At 36.7% G+C, this 22,281-nt stretch overlaps 1 pseudogene; it reads right to left on the reverse strand.

Annotated features, from left to right (window-relative positions):
• Positions 1 to 23: 23 nt before the first annotated feature.
• Positions 24 to 9,082, reverse strand: LOC117342259 (annotated as a pseudogene).
• Positions 9,083 to 22,281: the final 13,199 nt, after the last annotated feature.

Below are 22,281 nucleotides of genomic sequence, written 5' to 3' on the forward strand. Positions count from 1 at the left end.
ACTGCCCACTGTATAGTTGTTTAATCTCGCGGGGCAGATTTTTCGCTTGTCCCAGTCAGATAAAGTTCCTAGGCTTTAAATTTCGCGCAACACCGAAAAGTCATATAATTAACAGTCCCATACATTTGGGCATATTTATAAATATCTAATCACCACGAAAGTAGCGAAAATAACTTCCCTCAAATATTTCCAATTATTCAGTATCTATATGATTCCCTCCCTCTTGGTTTTACGGGGGTTAACGTCCTTGCGACCGCGAGAGTCATATGCAAAAATTAAAAAGGAGACATAAACCGAAGAAACCACACCTCGTATAGAAAGACCAAATCTATATAAATACAAAAAAAATGTATGTTTTATTTAATCAAAGTGACGGAATTCACAAGTACAAAAATAATCCAAACAAAACAATAGCGCTATACACATGTTGACATAAAGGATGAAAATGTTCATATTTAATAACATACTTTTATTGGAATGGTCAATATTTTTATCTTGATGAGAAAAAATTATTCTTGACAATTTGATAAGCTTTGTATGATATTGATATCATGCATATAACCCATTTTTGGTTGACAATGACTACAGTTCGGGACAGAAAATGGTGACATCGTAACCCACGAGGAGAAGGGCAATAATAACAAAAGGGTAGACAGCGATACCTGCAAATAGAATAAAATCAAAGTGAGATGCATGTTGTAGTATCATACAAGAATCACAAGTTATATCAGCAATTCAATATAATAATATAAGAGCTAGAGAGAGTAGAGTTGAATATTAATTAAACTAATATAAATATTTCGTCCTTCCTATTAGTACTGGTCCATGATGCTAAGGACCTAAAACGCATTTAATACATTTTTGTCAATGGAATATCGAAAATTTCACTTGTGAAAAATATCACTTTTTCTGATTTGACCAATCAGAACACTGCTTACAAACGACAATGGAGGAAAGTGTAGGATTTGCATATAGCTCTCCGTCATGGTATATAAGGTCATAATGCAAGATATGATACATAACGTCACGATTTGACGTACATTTGTGAGCTGTTGAAAGGGAACTGCGATGAATTCCGGGAGAGATTCAGCTGCCTCGGTATATTTTGCTATGAATTTTATGCACTCGTGAAAAATATCAAAATATGAGCCCCATTCGTGAAAAATATTTGGTATTACTGAAAACACTAAGATATCCTCTATTTCTTGATCAGGAAAAATATTTTGTTTCCTGAATGTATTTAAAAATTGTCAAGTTTGATCTTGGACATTAACATCTATTCAAAAGTAGATTTTTTTATCATCACACTTTGTTAAAAATATGACATTAGATTTAGGCAATACGCAAACTCATATTTAGGTTTCTTTAGATGTATAGGAATTTAGCATTTAACCCTGATCAGTGTTCACGTAAATTTTTAAAAATGTTGACGCACTACATGTATGCACTTGTGTAAATATTAAATTGTTTAAGCGAGGCATTATATGCGATCTTTCTATTTAAAATAAAGAGCAGTTTAACTTAATGTTGATCAATGACTGCCAAGATGCAGTTTATTGTAAAACTTGTTTGTTTAGACATTAACTAAATCCAGCAGGAATCCTATTTATGGATGAACTCACAGATTACTTTATATTCGTCCAACCGATTACGAAGTAAATTGCAGGAAGGAAATAAATCAGCAGCCATTGGTCAGCTGTTTACTTTCAATATTACACCAGGATCCTATGTAAAAAAAAACGTATCAAAGAAAATTTTCTTTAATTGTTGTCTGGAAAATTTAGTAATTTTAGTAATAGTATACCAACCGTTCGCCCGACTTTCACAGGAAGCTATTAATTCTGAACTACATCCACCGTAACTGGCTGTTTCGTCACTCCCATCGTCACAGTCCATTGAACAATCACAATGAAATGCCTTGTCAATGCATGTCATCGCACCCGATGCACACGTGAACCAATTGGTTGGACACAACTATAACAAAGGAAAGATACCATAATGAGACGAGTTGACTGTAACTACTGGTGTCCGGTAATACCACGGACAAAAGTTGCATTCATTTTTTTAATTTTTTTTTTAAATCATTTATTTATTTATTTAATACTTACATTGTACCTATTTATCTTCATACACTTTTTTTTCTTTGAATTGAACTTTTTATCTATTTGTTTTTTACACCAAATATATGTGTATAACATTAACCAGCGGGGATTAAAAAATACCTGTTGGTATGCCCCGACTACAACTACGTCACAGGGTGTATCATAACAATAATTCGTTTCAGCTGATTCACCGGAACAGGAAAGGCCGCCATTGACAGGAAATGGATTGTCGCAAACTCTCATGCGAGCCTTTCTCCCGCCATCACAGGTCACGGTACATGGACTCCAAGCTGTCCAGTCTCCCCATGCTCCATCAACTGTAACGAATCGTTCAAGAAGATTGTTGAGTATTAGTTTTAATCGGTGTAGCCTTATTCACGGTGTGTTGAAATTTTGCCGAGTAAAAAATAAGCTCTTTGTAAGTTTAAATTTGAAATGTTCGTATGTTTGAAATATTTAAAACATTTCGAAACGTGAAACGTGTATTATATTCTGAAGTGAATTTTCAAGCGATGCGAGATTACAAGAGAAAAGAATGATATTAATAATGATATCTTATCATTTATTTGTATTTATCAGCAGCAATTATATATTAATAAGATAGTTAAATAGGTTTCATTTTAGTGTAATTATATTTATGATGCAATCTGATAACTTTAAATTAAGCATTAACGTCAATAATGTTCACCTTTTCATATTTCTCGTGTCGTAACCGATAGATTGTGTACATTTACTGGCATATTGATTTGATTTTGTAAATCAAATTTATTCAGGATTGTATCCCATCTCATATTAATTTCATTTTTTATAAACCAAATACGCACTGATGCAGGACTGTGTATTGCAGTCCTTAGTCTCCGACACTGCACCTGTGCAATCAGTACCACCATGCTGGGGAGATGGATTTGTACAAGTGCGTGCCCTGTCGGCGGTTCCCCCACCGCACGTGACGGTGCACGTGCTCCAACTTGCCCAATCTGTCCATGCACCATCAACTGAAGCAAACATATATCTTTGTTTGGTATGAATCTTACAATAATAAATTATTGCAGTGTGTATTAAAACAAAAACAAACAAACAAAAATGCTTGTGCTTCCATTTCAGCAAGGCGACCTGTAATGATAAGGGGCGTGGTTTATGCGCGCTTGCGTTCGATACTGTGTACCTCAACTGCATGCCACTGGGAAACGTACATGTAATTCCTTCATGAGGACCATATCAAATCGAATATAACGTTTAAACGCTTAAACATTGTATTCATATCCTACAAATTTACACATCTGAGGATTGCTCTAAGAAAGTAAACGAAATAGTTCCGTTTAACACAAATTGAAGGCAAAGAAAAAAAATTGAATGAAAATAATAATAAGAGACAAAAAATAACCAAAATAAACTAGTTTCGTTCAACTTTTATAAAAGGCAAAACGAAAAAAAACAAGAAAGAGAAAAATAATAACAGGAAGCAAAAAACAACCAAAACAAACTAGTTTCATTTAGCTTATTCAAATAAGTGGCGAGGAAAATAAAAACAAAAAGAAGATAATAATAAGAGACAATGAACAACAAAAACAAAAGTTTCATTTTAAATATTTCAACTTTTTCCTCCGCCGGAGTAAACGAGATTTCTGCGGATTGTGCATCAAATAAAACTTTCAAATTATATTTTGGAATCACCTCATACTGATTATGAAAAATCTGGTACTTACTTGGACAAGGACTCAGTGTACAAGACTGTGTTTCACTAGTGTCTCCAGAACAAGGCAGTCCGCCATATTGAGCGGTTGGATTGTTGCACGCTCGACTCCGACTCTGTACGCCACTCCCACACGTCACGGAGCAGGAACCCCATGTTCCCCAAGACGAAAAGCCTCCGTTTACTGTCGAGAATATCATAATTAACTCTAATTATTCACAATGAACATTTTAGTCATAAAGTCGGATACTTTCGGTACAACCTAAGTATAAAGTCTAACTATATTTTTTCGCTGGTAGTCGTGACGTCATAAAATAGCGCGAAATTTGACTTTCGAATGTGATAACATTACAACTTGGGTTATTAGAAAACCATTAACTTAAAACAAAAATATAAGTATCAAACATTCTTATGATTGTTATTCAATTTGTCTGCGATCCTTTGAGAATTACAGGACTCTAACTTTCCAAAGAAGGCCGTTCAAAGCTTAAATGTAAAAAGAAAATGTACAAAATGCACGCGCCCCCCCCCCCCCCCCCCCCCCCCCCTAAAATTGTATGAATCTATCGTGAAATACACTAGAATGCAGGATTTTGCATTTACCTGCTAAAACATCTATATACAGAAATCTTAGAAATAAAGGCATTTGAATCAGATTTTTATAGAACAATAAATATACAAAATTTATATAAAATTGTGCATTCGTTCGGGAAAATTACAAAATATGACATATTGTTAACGTTATTTCAAACGTCGAATAAATAGATATTGTATTTTATTTACTTGGACAATACGAGGACGGTGAACACGACTGTGTCTCTGAGCTGTCGCCGCTACACTGCTGCCCGTCATACTTAGGCTCTGGATCGGTACACGTCCTCGTTCTGGTTCCGGTGCCGCTTGTAGCGCCCCCACTCGTCAAACATGTGAGTGAACAGCTGGACAGAGAACTCCAAGTTGTCCAGGCGCCATCAACTACAGGTTTTCATCAACAGCCTTAGTATTTACGTTTTGACAAATACATATTCTATCACGGTACGTTCGATAAAAAAAAAAACCGGATATACTAGATCGAGATCAGTCGAATGAATAACATGTGTGAGATGTTTTATTATAGTATTTATTTTTACTTTTAAGTTATGTAAAAACCTCATAAAAATATATAATTTTGTCATAACACATAGTATTACGCACATGCGCAAACAACTCCATGTTGTACTACTGAGTCTAAGGTTGAATTAATTAAGGAGAAATATATTTGTATTGTTCGTTTTGACTGCTGTGAGGTTCTCTTGTTTATTTGTTTTTTTGTTTGTTTGTTGTTGGATTTTCTTTATTTTGTCGTGTAATATATAAATAATTAAAAAGGAAAGAAAGACAGACACATTTTGATTAATTAATCAATTAATTAAGTTCTTTTTCAAGCGGCCGAGTACTTTTGTTAACTTATTACTGGTAAGAAATGCATGTAGGTGGATGAATTTAATGGTTTAAGTGTTATGTCAAAAACCTATAATCTAATTTATTAAAGATAGCCGTGTATTGATATACTTACTGGGTGGAGGCGTGGCACAGTCCTCCTCTGTAAGTCCGTCCCCATCATCGTCTAGTGAACAATAGATATACGTATAAGTGGTCATTATCATGGTAAGTATAAACAATGTTAAGGACCGCGATCGTAATTTTGCAACATCAAAATGTACACCAGCGAAAGAGAGGACTGAAAAGCATGAACGTTGATAATACAAAGCAAAGAGCCGGTCGCTCACCTCAAAAGCGAACAGTATCTCGATGACAACCTCTGTCGGAAAATAACAAAGCTGGACAATATCCCTTTCAGAATAATTTCAACATTTAAACAAGTTTTCTCTTTTTGTTTTTGTTTTTTGTTTTTGTTTTTTCTACTGCAATCAATATGGGTACGTTAATTTACTTCGCGCTAATTTGTTTTATTCAGTTGTGCGCTAAAATTTGGATTCGCCAAAATAATTACTTTTACAGTACAATGATTTTAATGCTGTGATTGAGCTACACGGCGATAAGAGGAATCAAAATGAGGTCTTCCGAATTTGTAATACAAGTTTTCTACCCGCTCCACGGATTACAGTTATAGGTGACTGTTTTATATACATACCTTGTCCATTGTTTTCTGTAGTACACAACTCTTCGTCAATAAGACCGTCACAATCATTGTCAATACCGTCACCTACCACTGTAGTTGTTGGTACACAAACCTAATATGGAAATAATAATTAGATTATCTTTTTAATCATGTTTGTTTGTGTTACACGTGTATTTATAACTAGTTCCTCCCTGTGTCTGGTTCCTCCCTCCCTATATTTGGTTCCTCCCTCCTTATATCCGGTTCCTCCCTCTCTATATCAGGTTCCTCCCTCCTTATATCCGGTTCCCCCTCTCTATATCTGGTTCCTCCCTCCTTATATCCGGTTCCCCCTCTCTATATCTGGTTCCTCCCTCCTTATATCTGGTCCCTCCCTCTCTATATCTGGTTCCTCCCTCCTTATATCCCGTTCCTCCTTCCCAATTTCTGGTTCCTCCCTCTCTATATCTGGTTCCTTTCTCCCTATAACTGGTTCCTCCCTCTCTATATCTGGTTCCTCCCTCCCTATATCTGGTTCCTCCCTCCCTATATCTGGTTCCCCCCCTCCCTGTATCTGGTTCCCTCGTCCCTATATCTGGTTCCTCCCTCCCTATATCTGGTTCCTCCCTCTCTTTATCTGGTTCCTCCCTCTCTATGTCTGGTTCCTCCCTCCCTATATCTGGTTCCCCCCTCCCTGTATCTGGTTCCCCCCTCCCTATATCTGGTTCCTCCCTCCCTATATCTGGTTCCTCCCTCCCTATATCTAGTTCCTCCCTCCCTATATCTGGTTCGTCCCTCCCCATATCTAGTTCCTCCTCTCTATGTCTGGTTCCTCCCTCTCTATATCTGGTCCCTCCCTCCCTGTATCTGGTTCCCCCGTCCCTATAACTTGTTCCGCCCTCCCTATATCTGGTTCGTCCCTCCCATATCTGGTTCCTCCCTCCCTATATCTGGTCCCTCCCTCCCTATATCTGGTTCCCCCGTCCCTATATCTGGTTCCTCTCTATATCTCGTTCCTCTCTTCCTATATCTGTTCCTCCCTCCTTATATCCGGTTCCTCCCACCCTATATCTGGTTCCTCCCTTCCTATATCTGGTTCCCCCCTCCCTATATCTGGTTCGTCCCTCCCTATATCTGGTTCGTCCCTCCCATATCTGGTTCGTCCTCCCATATCTAGTTCCTCCCTCCCCATATCTAGTTCCTCCCTCACTATATCTGGTTCGTCCCTCCCATATCTGGTTCCGCCCTCCCTATATCTGGTCCCTCCCTCCCTATATCTGGTTCCCCCGTCCCTATAACTTGTTCCGCCCTCCCTATATCTGGTTCCTCTCTATATCTCGTTCCTCTCTTCCTATATCTGTTCCCTCCCTCCTTATATCCGGTTCCTCCCTCTCTATATCTGGTTCCTTCCTCCCTATATCTAGTTCGTCCCTCCCCATATCTAGTTCGTCCCTCCCCATATCTGGTTCCTCCCTCCCTATATCTGGTTCGTCCCTCCCATATCTTGTTCCGCCCTCCCCATATCTGGTTCGTCCCTCCCCATATCTGGTTCCTCCTTCCCTGTATATGGTTCCTCCTCCCTATAACTTGTTCCGCCCTCCCTATATCTGGTTCATCCCTCTCTTTATCTGGTTCCTCCTTCCCTATATCTGGTTCCTCCCTCCCTATATCTGGTTCCTCCCTCCCTATATCTGGTTCCTTCCTCCCTATATCTGGTTCCTCCCTCCCTATATCTGGTTCCTCCCTCCCTATATCTCGTTCCTTCCTCCCTGTATATGGTTCCTCCCCCCTGCATCTAGTTTCTCCTTATGTTAACTTTTTACCTGTCCACATCTGCTTAGATAAAACCTTGTAACTGTATGTCAGAATGAATTATGACAACATGAATTTATACCACGGTTAATTTTTCACTACTCACCGTGTTGATACCAGCCATACGCATTCCTGTAGTAAATCCGTAGGTCTCGTAGTTTGCCTGGCCGTACAGGTATCCTCCGAAGATAGAGATGGGAGATGTGTGACGTACAGTGTGGGACCCCTCGGACACGCTGATGTAACCCCCAACATAGTCAGTACCGCTGATTGTGTTGTATACAGTATTGGAGGGAAATGCATTACCATCGACTGTAAGTCAAGATTTCTCGGATTCCTTTACGATAAACATGAAGTAGTTGCTGTATGACCCCAGGGAGTACTTTGGTGTGGCGAATGTATAGTCAGCTCCGTACTGTTCCACTGGTGGAATGATCATCATCATAGGGTCAGACTCTTCGTTGGATGACTGTTGACTCAGACAGAACTGCACAACCATGATTGGCTTATCCGCCACGATAAGACAGTAAGCTGATGACGGAATTGCTTTCTGGACAACTGATCCTTGGTTGGTTAGCGTGAAAGACGATGAGTATCCGCCAGTAATTGTGACTTGTGTACTGCTCTCGCTTGCGATGAATTTGAAATAATCCCCTACGGATCTAAGCGGCACAGGGACAGACACGAATCGCTTTCCCCATGTATCCACATTGGTTAGATGTTCAACCAGGTGATCTGAACTCCCACCACTGCCGATATTAGTTTTCTTGTTCCCGCTGAAAACTGATATTGCTTTTGTTGAACTTATATATGTTCCAGAGAGATCTCCGCTTGTGACTAACTGGAAAGTATCGAATCTATCCATGGTTATTGTAAGTGTGTTACCGCTGTAGAAATTGCTTCCTCCCCACGAGATGTACCCACTCCCAATGGATTCCCCAACTCTGATGTTGACTGTGGTGCTGTCGTTCACACCAACAATCAACAGCTCACACTGTCTAGACGGAGGGTAATATGTAACGGCATAGTACTCTGTGCCTAGTACATCAGTCGGAAGTCCAAGGAAGGCGTCACAAGAGTAGGTCTCCTTGTTGACAGCCGTATATAACGACCTCATCATCGGCAGTGATCCAGACCGCTTTGGAACTAAGCTCATTTCCTGCCAGTCGTATTGATGGTCCAAAGAACAACTGTCGGACAGTTCCAGACGTGACGGAAAATGTCTCGTCAATACCAGCTGAACTGTATCTGGGGGCTGTGACTCTCACGTTGACTGTGGTTGTCTTCATAGTCGTAACAAACAGTTCCACATCCATAGTAGTATCGATGTTCTCCATGTAGCCAATAATAAACTCAGTGCCACGATTGTCCGGGGCTCCTGTAATGTCATATTTATAAATGATTGCGTGTGAAACTCACTTATTTATCATTTTTTTTATCATTTTTTTCGGTAACTAACAAATCAAAATATATGTTCTTATACGAAAACAAATCATTCGTATAACCATGATTATTATATTTGCAGATACTGTAAAAGTGAATATTTTCGCGTGTGGAAAATTTCGCTTAGCCAGCTTCCAAAGTGTTCGCGGTGTGGATATTTTCGCGCCGTCAAGATATTTTTGCGCTAACTTGTATCTTTTATATTTAGTATTTTTAAGTGTTAATATATTCGCGTGTGGAAATTTTCGCTGAGATTTACTGATAACGAAATAAGCGAAAATTTCCACACCGCGAATATTTCCACTTTTACAGTAACTTCAGAATGAATTCCTTTGATTGTAAGCTAACAGAAGTACATGTATGTCATTTAGGTTCTGGTGACTGAAGATTTTCCTTCAACAATGAAAACATATTAGCAAATGGAACTAGATAAAATATTTTACAGTTTTAAATACTTTGAGTTATTGATACGTACACTAGCATTGTGGATTCAGACAGTCGTGTGATCACTTACCTTTGACTTCCGTAATGAGTAGAAGACCCGTCACCAACAGACACTGGACTGGGGAGAGAACACAAAGATTACAGCTACTTGTTCTGTTAAACATATTAACTTAAAACGTTTAAATTGAATCACATGAAATTAGATATAGTCCAGTTTTCCTCGATTCTCATTGGCTAAAAGATGATCACACGGGTGTTAACACTTTCGAGATATTGACCTAATGTTTCTAATCTTAGAAACCTCGATTGACTATTGCTTGAATGACGTCATAAGCATTGTGAGGTCACGATGCAACAAGGTAAAATCCCTGTTATCAAGATAAATAACATGCAATTTCACCAGTTGTTTCCTATCCAATATGGAAAAAGAAGGACTTGTTTCTGTTAATATCGTGTTATACCAACATTGTAGAATCTTGAAAAGGATCTTCTGCCTCGGTCATTATTTGATTCTACCAGGTCGGTATTTACCATATTGACCTCATCAGATGTTCATAATTGATAATATAATTATAGAATAATATATATATATAGAACATAATACGTGCAGGTATAAGATACCCATTAAAACTTCCTTTTAATTGTACATGTTTGTCGATTTTTCGGTGGTTGTTTTCTTTGAATTTGGATCCTGCATTTGCTTTTTAACATGTTATAGATTTGATCTTTCCTCTCTATTACGTTGATAATCACTTTCGCCTATGTTATGGTATTTACCAAATCGGCAAGTTAATAACATATACTCATTAAATAAAGAAAGGGTTCCTTGGAGAATTTAAGACACAAAAATATCCAACCAGACTGCTAAAATAAATTTATGATATATTAATGAAAATGTTTCTGCTAGAACATAGTGAGGGCGTCAATTGTCTGTCACAGGTTTAAAGAGTACAAATCAAAAGTATGGGTTCCCCTAATACAGCGTCCAGTTTGTTGTGACGGCACCGTTATATTCACTGTAAATGGCTCGTAGTCAGTGTGCCTTACGGCACATATGTATCACAAATTTTAACTTTCAATGAAAAAAGAATAGTGTGTATACAGCGAGACCACTTTGGCACAAAAGAGTAATGGCGTGGATGTTATTTGTGGTTGGAGCACGGTTGTTTTATTGCAATAAATGAAATGTAATTGTTATGCGAAATATCAAGACCAGTGATCGTGTCGTTCTTACGAAGTCATTGCGTTAATTGGTAACGTTTTCAACTTAACACGATGACGCGTCCGCAAACATTTTACACAGATAATGTGCGAACGTAAGATTTGCAAACAAAGGATTGTCAAAATGGCGCAGAGTCATCCAGTTTGTCACTAATCGAGCATTTCGGGAGCATTTATGAGCGGAGAGAACAACAAAATCCAGACGTCAACCTTGCAGGAGTTCGTCCAATCATTGATCTACGTTTAGAAAAGCACCTCAGCTCATCGTATCCGCATGTTTTCAAATTTCATGCGATAACGTTGTTTATCATGCAAAATACGAATGTTGTCACATTTGAAATCGACCTCATCTCAACGTAACTCAACGTAATCGGGTTTTTATTTAATTAGCCATAACAACAGTTTTGAAAAAAATGTTCTCTAAGCTGATCTTTTGAACAGATTAACACCAGAAATCGTCCGGTAATATTAATTTCTTGGCTTTGTTATGTAAACTTACCTCGCCCGATCATGGTGCCGCTGTCAACGTCCCAACAGTAATCAAATGTGGGCCAGTAGGACTGGTATCCCCCTTTAAAATAAATATTTAAATAATTAGGTAAATATGTGTATTGAACACAAAACATCAATTATTTGATAAATCGGTCATGTCTTTTGTATTTAGTTGTTAATCCTTTATACTCATGAATGTGTGTTTATTGAGAAAATAAATATGTGTGTATGTTTTCTTACCTGTTTGAGAATGTGAAACAATTTTGTTTTCATAACTATTCAACAGAAATTAGTTGTATTACTTCAGTTTTAGTTTTACTTTGGGTTTCTGTTTGATGAAAAAGAAAAATACAATAATCGAGAAGGCAATTACAAGTTATTGCCATAAACGCTTAGTCGTATAATCATATATACACAATGTACTTAATCTGCATTTCATTTTGATGATAATAAATTGCTATCTATAACATTCCTTTTGAGCTATCAAGCTAATCCTCGTTTTCTATGGTAGTTTTTGAGTGTATATAGTTTGTTTGGTTGTTTGTTGTTTGTTTGTTTTGTTTTTACATTGAAGTTCTGGTGTATGTCCCTACCTAAAAGGATAATGCGAATGCCAATCTTTTCTAAAAGATCTTCTCCTTTGTCTGATTCTGTTTGGGAGGGGAGGGGGCGGGCAAACTTTAAACTAAAACAACACGTAATGATGAAATACGAAAGTGTAATTCTTCTAACTAAAAACCGAAGACTACAAAATACAAAAGTGTAGATTCACACGCATACCTTAGTGCAACTGTCTTTCAGGTAAGACAAAAAAATTGCTCCGGCAGTCCATATTGCATGATTCAAAGAGGAGTCTACATTCAAGATTTTATTTTTTCTCCTCTTTCTGAATAATTCTTTTTGTTTCTAATGGTCTTTCGACACTGTCTGGCATTTAGCCTCCATGGGGTTATGTAACCATGGCCAAGGCAAACTATACACATTGCTCTTTGCGTGATGCTCACATTGGATATAAGGTGACGGGTTGGGTATCGCGCTACAGAGTCTATCACTTGTTCATGTAATATGGTTCTATATCGCGTGGGGACATAACATTAATACACTTGCATTCACCAGGATAATTCCTAAATCATCATTAATAACATGACATTCTACCATGTTTGCTATGTAACGCCAGTTTTGATTGGTTTAAAACCATGTATTATTTTCCAATAACCCACGCTCGTACCAATAATACACGGTCGTGAGTCAAGGCTGTTACAATTTTATATATCTAATATTCACCCGTTTTATAAAAGGTTACTATAGCCGAGTGGGCTAATGGGTTAGTCTTTCAATAATTTTTTATGAAGGCGCGAGTTCGAATCCTACGGAAGGTCTGCGGCCTTCGTTATTAATTTAATTGCAAAATATCCTCGTCCTCGTTGTATATCCTGCAACAATACACGAATCATCGTTAATTATTTCTTAAATAAGTTGTACTTGTCCCATGAAGGACCGAAAGTCCGTTATAGCGGACGCAAAACCTGTAAATAAATAAATAAATAAATAAACGCAGGAACGTTTCCATTGATAATGGCACTCAAAAGTTACGTTTTTTTCTCAGTCCATAAAATGTCCTCTTTTTTAGAATCAAATTATACAACATGTAGATTTTTCACCGTGAGCAGAATACCATTTGATGTACCAAAAATCAATTGAGAGAAGAAATCGCATACTGTATATATGTAGTTGGCTATGATCGCGGGGGCTTTAATTTCGCTAGATTCGTTCTCACTGAATATAGCGCGAAAATAAATGTATACTCGCAACTCGAGTGTTTGTAAGACGTAGTTACGCGAAAATTAACACGCGCGAATTAGGTCAAACTGGGATAGCCGTGAAATATTCGCCCCTTGGAATTTAGCATATAGACAGCATATAGCTATATACACAGTAGATGGAACGTGAAAGCTGAAGAACAATGCGTACTGGGCCCGGTTGTTCAAAACTATCGTTAAGCTAACGACGTCGTTAAACCATGGTTAGCGAGTCGTTAAGATCTAAAACGACGTCGTTAACTGTTGTTCAAAAACAGTTAACATTTAACGACTCGCTAATTAATCGCTAACTTAAATCACTCATCTACCCACGATTAAGTATTTAACGAGTCGTCAAATATGGCCGCCTTGGTGCTTGTCATTGTCCCTCCTCAGAGGAAAGAGTGTGTTTTTCGACAACCGGGCCCTGGGGATTTTAACTTTCTACACGGTTCACATTGTGAGATGCATAGAACTGGTATATAAAATGAATCAAAATCGAGGGATGACAGAATCTGCGTTGGTAGTGGGTTGAGGGGAGGCGGGAGAGGTCGTGGTTTGTGTCGGGGATGTTCAACTTTCACTTTCAACTGTGATGATTTTAGTTTATTAACATATTTTCAGTAATGTATGATTGTCAAAGGCCTAATCATATTTTCTGTTTTATAACTTGATGATTCTTCATGTAAATGGCATCAAATTCAACACCGACTTTATAAGAATTTCACATTAAACCAGCGGTATGCAGCTAAAATGAATGTCTAAGAACATTGGTAATGGTTTTGACCATAAGAATTTCGTTTTAGTCCTTGATGACGAATAAAATTCAAATGACCGGATTAAGCAGGTCAACTTTTATTTAAACGTTCCGAGATGAAAGCTCGGCTAGTAGTGCTAGGTATTGTTGTGAAACGTTAATTCCACATGTAATGTTTATATATTGTGTAAATAGGTGTTTTGCCAAATCATTGGATTATGCGAGGGATTAAGGGCGATTATGAAACGGTGTGACTGATTGGTAACCTGGCCGTAATTCAGTTTAACTAATCTGTCTATTATATTATAGTACATACCATACCCGGCTTTTAGGTCAAGATATTTAAAACGGGCCAATTTAAAGGAACATGGTCATGGGAACTAGTCTTAACCGATATAAGCATGTTGTTCAAGGACTTTAATAATTGGCAAGGGGTGACCATTGATCATATTAGAATATGAAAGTTTCATGATTTATAAAACATTAACCTTCAAAAATAGCTTCATTACATTTCATTTCATTTTTTTTTTTTTTTACTTATTTATTTATTTGTCAATTTCCAATTGAAAAATCTTCTCTTAATATAACTTTTTAGTCAGATTTCATTAAAATCTATTTTTGCGCAGAATTTACTCCTTTTTTGAAATTACAGCCCTTGTCTTGATTTTTGTGATTTCTGTTCCCTGATCAGTATCTTAACTATCATAGTTAATACACTATTGTCGGTTAAAATGTCGCAGACTTGAATGGGACAAACTCAGTGGATATTATATTGTGCCAATTCACTTGAAAATCATCTTGCAGACAGTAACATGGCATCTTTAGCGATCTATACGAGCGTCTATCAAGGAGCTGCAAGTACCATATTCCATTCCTTCAGTTATGTCTCAGCAAAGGGGCGCAAAAATCTAAAGTGTTGGTCACATCTTTATAATTGCTGCCGTAACGAAGACTAAGGATTGTTTGTGGCTGTGACGAAGATTAAATTTCTTTTAAGCTGCGACGAAGGCTATGGGTTCTTTACTGTTGTGACGAAGGCTATGTGTTCTTTACTGCTGTGACGAAGGTAATGTGTCCTTTACTGTTGTGACGAAGGCTATGTCTTCTTTACTCTTGTGGTAAAATATGTTCGTTCTTTACTGATGTGACGAAGGCTATGTGTTCAGTACTACTCTGACGAAGGCTATAAGTTCTTAACTGTTGTGACGAAGGCTGTGTGTTCTTTACTGTTGTGACAAAGGCTGTGTGTTCATTAATATTGTGACGAAGGCTATGAGTTCTGTATTGTTGTGACGAAAGCTATGTGTTATTTACTGTTGTGCCGAAGGCTGTGTGTTCTTTACTGATGTGACGAAGGCTATCAGTTCTTTACTGTTGTGACGAAGGCTATCAGTTCTTTACTAATGTGACAAAAGCTATGTGTTCACTACTTATGTGACGAAGGCTATGTGTTCTGTACTGTTGTGACGAAGGCTATCAGTTCTTTACTAATGTGACAAAAGCTATTATGTGTTCACTACTTATGTGACGAAGGCTATGTGTTCTGTACTGTTGTGACGAAGGCTATCAGTTCTTTACTGATGTTACGAATGCTAGATGTTCACTACTTATGTGACGAAGGCTATGCGTTCTTTACTGCTGTGACGAAGGTTATGTGTTCTTTAGTGCTGTGACGAAGGCTTTGTGTTTTTTACTGATGTGACGAAGGCAATGTGTTCTTTACTGCTGTGACGAAGGCTATGTGTTAACTGATGTGACGAAGACAATGTGTTCTGTACTGTTGTGACGAATGCTGTGTGTTAACTGATGTGACGAAGGCAATGTGTTCTGTACTGTTGTGACGAATGCTGTGTGTTCTTAACTGATGTGACGAAGGCAATGTGTTTTGTACTTTTGTGACGAAGGCTATGTGTTCGTTACTGTTGTGACGACGACTGTGTGTTCTGTACTGATGTGACGAAGGCTATGTGTTCTTAACTGTTGTGACGAAGGGGCCGCGGTGGCCGAGTGGTTAAGGTGTCCCGACACTTAAACACTAGCCCTCCACCGCTGGGTTGCGAGTTCGAAACCTACGTGGGGCAGTTGCCAGGTACTGACCGTAGACCGGTGGTTTTTCTCCGGGTACTCCGGCTTTCCTCCACCTCCAAAACCTGGCACGTCCTTAAATGACCCTGGCTGTTAATAGGACGTTAAATAAAAACAAACCAAACTGTTGTGACGAAGTCTATGTGTTCGTTACTGTTGTGACGAAGGCTATGAGGCTTTTTTTACTGCTGTGACGAAGGCTATGTGTTCTTTACCGGTGTGACGAAGGTTATGTGTTCTTTACTGATGTGACGAAGGTTATGTGTTCTTTACTGATGTGACGAAGGTTATGTGTACTTTGCTGATGTGACGAAGACTATGTGTTCTGTACTGTTGTGACGAAGGCTATGTGTTCTTTACTGATGTGACGAAGGTTATGTGTTCTTTACTGATGTGACGAAGGCTGTGTGTTCTTTACTGATGTGACGAAGGTTATGTGTTCTTTACTGATGTGACGAAGGTAATGTGTTCTTTACTGTTGTGACGAAGGCTATGTGTTATTTACTGCTTTGATATAAGACTATGTGTTTGCAAATCAAACTTGAGATATAAATTTAAAAGCACCCCAAAACAGTACATACGTCAAACGCATTTTGTAAACTCCAGTAGCTCTATGCCCCACTTAAATACGTATCGACAGTTCATGAGATAGGATATATATTTAGTGAAGTAAATCTGCTTACAATAGGATTATAAACACAATAACAGAATCACCGTCTTTTATGTTTGACCTTAACATTCTAAGGTATATTTAGCCGACCACCTAGTAAACCCTATCAGAGAGATTAACCTGGACTACCCATTTATTGTATAGTATAAAGTATAAGTTCAACAGATCGGCATGTTGGGTAAAATTATCGTATTGTTGTGTAATCTCGCATATATCCATTATATGTAAAACCGTAATACTTCCTTTGGCATGGCTAATAATCTGCCTTAAAATTGCACCGGATGTATATGCCAAGGCTACTGAAATACAACTGATGTTTGTTAGGTTCAGCTTAGGTTCAAGTTAATCAATAACATTAATAAAGATTGGGTGTTGTTTTATTTTATTTTTATTATTTTTTATCTATTCATTTATTCCTTTATTTATTTACTCAATGAGTTTCAGATCCTTTCTAAATTTCCCAAAACAAAATGACCGTTTAAAATGAATTTTCGCGGTATGGAGGACCGAAGAAAGATATCTAATGCTCATCCAGAAACAAAATGGTTGCGCCCAAAAGCTTGTTTTTAAATACCTGCTATATATTAAGTGATGCCAATTAGTTTACGTTTTGCAAAGATGACGTTTGTATGGCAAGCCAAGTTGTCATTTATTCGCGGAGCAATGTTGATCCAGTATGTTACCAAATTATATCAGATATATTTTTCTTTTATAAGATATCTTATAAACTTTTCTTTGTAACATATCTTATATACTACATAAGATATCTTATTTATTGCATTTTTGTCAGTGAAATACAGCAATTTTCACTGCAGCGATGAGCAGTGAAAACATAAGATTTTGCAAACATCCTACTTCCTTGTAAGTCAAAACCCATATCAGACCTGATTATCAATAAAAAGCAATGTATTTAATCTCCGTCTAGGACGATTGGTGGTTTTTGTGATTATTCACCATCACATATGTCAAATGACGGTTCTTTTTGAGTGTCATTTTGATCGCTTTACGATCCTCATTAACTTCGTTAACCATTCGGGCACATGCACAATCACCTTCTCGTGGATTGGTCCATTTTGTAACTGAAGAGTGAAAATAATAATGGATCCATTGTGTTTGATAACTTGGTCCACATATTTAACTTTTATTTTCTCGTTAACTTTCGCCTTGGTGTCGTCATCAGACATTCCCTCATTCACGTACTTCTCATACATTTTATTCCATTTTCCTTCGTTAGCGGAGTTGGCCTTATATACATCATGATATTAACGCCTTGTGCTCTTCCCTTTCTTTTTCTGTCACATGATTCCAAACTCTAGAGAGATAACCATGCCTTGGTCACTCGTTCGTTCTCTTCATTTGGTTGTACTTTTCTTTAACGACAGTCATTTTCAGGACATCAACTTTTAACATACCTCTTTAAATCATGCATATCTTGAATCATAATACTGCAATCGTCACAGGTAGGCATTTCGTCTGATAACTGTTGCTGCAGTGGAGTGTCTGCCAGTGTATATTGATGTTGTCCGCCTACAAGAAATTATTGATGTTGCTGGGAATACGTCCGTTTACTTGGGAGTGCTACTTTCAAAGTAATCTAACGTCGGTTCTCTGTCCACTTTCATAGACCGTTAAAACATATTATGTCATTAGGCATTCGCATAGACTCCAGAGTCATGCGTTTTTCTCCCAGATATATTATAAACATTAGTTAAACAAATTAAAGATAGTTCATATCATAACAGCACTTTCTAATACATTTCCATATTCCATATTATGACTTATATTTATTTAGCTTAGGAACATAATTGGCATGTTGTTTTAGACCAATATGGCGCCTGAATGTACTCCATAACCAGTAAAGATTGCATTAAAAATCGTCATCGAAGATATAAAAAGGAAAGTGCAAAATCAAAATATTCTCTACAAAAAACCACAACTTTTATACATAAATTGTTATGATTACTCCTTGATTGAATTGTCTAAAAGCCTGAAAACTATCTAGTTATCAGACATTTGTAAAAAAAAAAAAAAAAAAAAAAAACAAACAAACAAACAAAAAAAGAAAAGAAAAAAAAAGGAGAAAACCTTTTTGTTTAGTACTTTTAATACCGCTGAAATTGCCATATACAGTTTAGTATATCCATTGAACACTGCTGTTTAAACAATGTTGTGAAAATTGTGCAATAGTGCATAAATATCCAGTGTACAAAGGTACAATACCAGCTGTTTATGTGTTTGTACTGTCAAAATATGTCAGTCATATGTGCAAAGAAGACGAACATCTGTAATGTTAAATCATAGTGGTATAATATGAAGTGTAATTAGACATGTCACTGATCACTATCAAATAGCCAGGAAAAAGCTGGTCTGTGAATATATTTAATACATTACCCATATTGCTCTTAATCTGTAACACTCATTTTATTTAATATGATATAACTTATACCAATAATATAATTGTAATTGCATGTTTTCCCTATCGTACTTGCGTGCGAATACAGTTTTTGAGTTTGTGTGTCTGGTTGTTTATAAGAACAAGAAGGTCTGTATATATGTACATATATATAATATAATGCAATTACCGGTAATTGAAGAATTTGTATAAATATATGATACATATAGTATTGTACCTGCGTGGCAGTACACTTGTCCGTCTGTAAATCTGTCTGTCTTTTCGTCTGTCTGTCTGTCTGTCTGATGGTTTTATAAGGATAAGGATGTCTGTATATATACATGTATATTTGTATTGTACCTGTCTGTCTGTCTGTCTGTCTGTCTGTCTGTCTGTCTGGTCTGTCTGGTCTGTCTGTCTGTCTGTCTGTCTGTCTGTCTGATTCATAAGGATAAGGTCTGAGTATATACAGTAGTTTGATATTCGCTCTCGCTTCTGTTGGCCCGTGTTGTGCTGCCGTGTCATAGTGTTCGCGTCCCGGTGTATCAAACATGAAAGGCTTATCGTGCGAGTATAATTCTGTACGGTTTTTCTGTCTGGTTGTCTGTAATGTCTGTCCGCGTCGTGTATGTCTATTTGTGGCTATCTTTATTGTTTGACAATTTTTGCTCTTATGTTCAACTCGGCTACCTTAGATATATAATAAACAAAATACAACAAATTATGTGAAAAAAATGTAATCTTCAATCATGACCCAATGAACTGTTCAGCTGTAATTTATATGAGTTGAATATTCAAAAACTTTTAAATAGAATCTCAATTTATATGTTTTTATTAAGTATAAGTTATTCAGCAGCAATTTAAGAAGTTAAGCTGCCGATCCTCCTTCTATTGAAGGATACACGTGTAATGACCAAAAGTATCTTTTCTCGTTTGAAACGAATGACAAGTCTTTTTATTATTTTACTCTGATGTTCTTGTAAATATTTTTGTATGTTTGTTACAAATAATAGAGCCAGTGTTACCCATACCAGTTCCAAGATTTTTTACTTCTGTCCCCTTGCCTTTCTCTGTACATGTGTCACAAATTTCAAGTTTACAATACATGTAGCAAAATGTGCATTGATTTAGTCTTGTACAGAATGGCAATCGGGACTTATTATTTTAAGGTGTATGGCAAATTATTTTTTGGTAATTATATTTGGTCACCGACTTACATCTTACTTTTTATCATTTTGTTATGTAGTATTCGAAAATTTCCTACACTATACCAGAAAACGATGTTGATTATCTTCTGTGCTCAGAAATGTATTTTAAACAATCCTAGTTTCATTATTGTTTTTATCTTACTCCTGTGTAATGACATAGAAACCAATCCCGGACCTGAACATGAACACAATGAACTGTCGTTTTTTCACCTTAATGCAAGGAGTGTACGCAACAAAATATCTGATATTGAATTATTGGCCCACGAATATTCAATTATTTTATTAACTGAAACACATTTAGATGAACATATTTTAAACTCTGAACTGATGATCGATGGATATTCTGAACCACTCAGACTTGATAGGAACTGTTTTGGGGGTGGTGTCATGGTGTATATATCAAACGATGTTCATTACAAACGCAGGATGGATTTAGAATTTGATGGTGGCGAAGTCATCTGGGTAGAATTAAAGTTTACTAACTGTTCATGTCTTATTTGTGCGGTTTATCGTCCTGAAGAATCAAATATACCATTTTGGGATAATTTCCAATCATGTATTGAGACTGCGCTAGGTATTAGTTCTAACATTATTATACTTGGTGACATTAATATTGATTTGCTTAGAATTCGAAATCATAGACTCAATGAACTAATACTTCTCTTTAATCTAACAAACGTAATACAAGAACCTACTCGTGTCACTGCTCGTTCTAGTACACCTATTGACCCTATACTTGTAAGTGATACTGTTAATATTTTAGAAGCCTCTGTTATCCCTGTCGAAAACGAAGTAAGTGATCACTCTGCCACACATATTGTTGTACAATTACCGGGTAAGATTTTCAAAACATATAAACGAGATGTTTGGATATATAAAAATGCTGATTATGAAAAGTTTAATAGTCTTATTAGAGAGTTTCCATGGCAAGATAGGATGGAAAACTGTACTGTAGACGAAGCATGTGAACTATTTACTAATTCTTTCCTCACCTTTGCTAACATGTGTATACCTAAGAAAACTGTAACTATAAGGAAATCTGACAAACCATGGTTTAATTCAGAACTACGCAAAGAGATCAGGAAAAGGGACAGATTCCATAAAAAAAAGCACGCAAATCTAATCGTCCGGTTGACATACTGAAATTCAAACAGCGAAACAGGGTAAATAACATGAAAAAAACTGCTAAATTATCGTTTTTCGAAAATATAAATGGTATTATAAACAATTTTGCCGTACATGATTCTAAGTCTTATTGGAAACTAATGCATCGTTTAATTGGAAAATCGGGTAAATCGGAATCAATTCCTTCACTATACGACAGTACTAAAGGTGAATTGGTATATGATAATAAGAAGAAATCTGATTTGTTGAACTCTTTCTTTTGCTCCATATCTGAAATTATTGATGAACCAATTGATATTCCTGAATTTACATCAAGAGGTAATAATACTATTGAAAATATTATTTTATCTGTTAGTGAAGTAAAGGATATTCTTTTGAATCTTAAATTAAACAAAGCTACTGGTAAAGATACTATTAGTCATGAAATGTTGAAAAAATACTGCTGAAACTGTATGCATTCCCTTACAGTTATTATTTAATTTATCCTTAACTCAATGTAAGTTTCCTAACCAATGGAAGACTGCTATGGTAATACCTCTATTCAAAAAAGGTGAACGTTTTTTATCCTCTAATTATAGACCCATTTCTCTGCTTAGCACTGTTAGTAAAGTTTTTGAGCGAGTTGTGTATAAACATCTATATAACTTTGTCTTTGATAACAACCTTTTATATAAGTATCAGTCTGGTTTTCTTCCGGGTCATTCTACTGTGTCACAATTAATTGAGATTTATCACAACATTTGCCTATCATTGGAAAATAAACTGCAAACTTGTATGTTTTTTTTCGATATTTCTAAGGCTTTTGATAGGGTTTGGCATCGTGGACTTTTGAAAAAACTTTATTAATATGGGTTCAAAGGTAATATGTATAACTGGTTAAAAGACTATATAACTGACAGAAATCAATTCGTTGTCATTGGTTACTCAAGCTCAGATA

This window comes from Pecten maximus, chromosome 14, assembly GCF_902652985.1.
Source record: "Pecten maximus chromosome 14, xPecMax1.1, whole genome shotgun sequence".
Classification (NCBI taxonomy): Eukaryota; Metazoa; Mollusca; class Bivalvia; order Pectinida; family Pectinidae; genus Pecten; species Pecten maximus.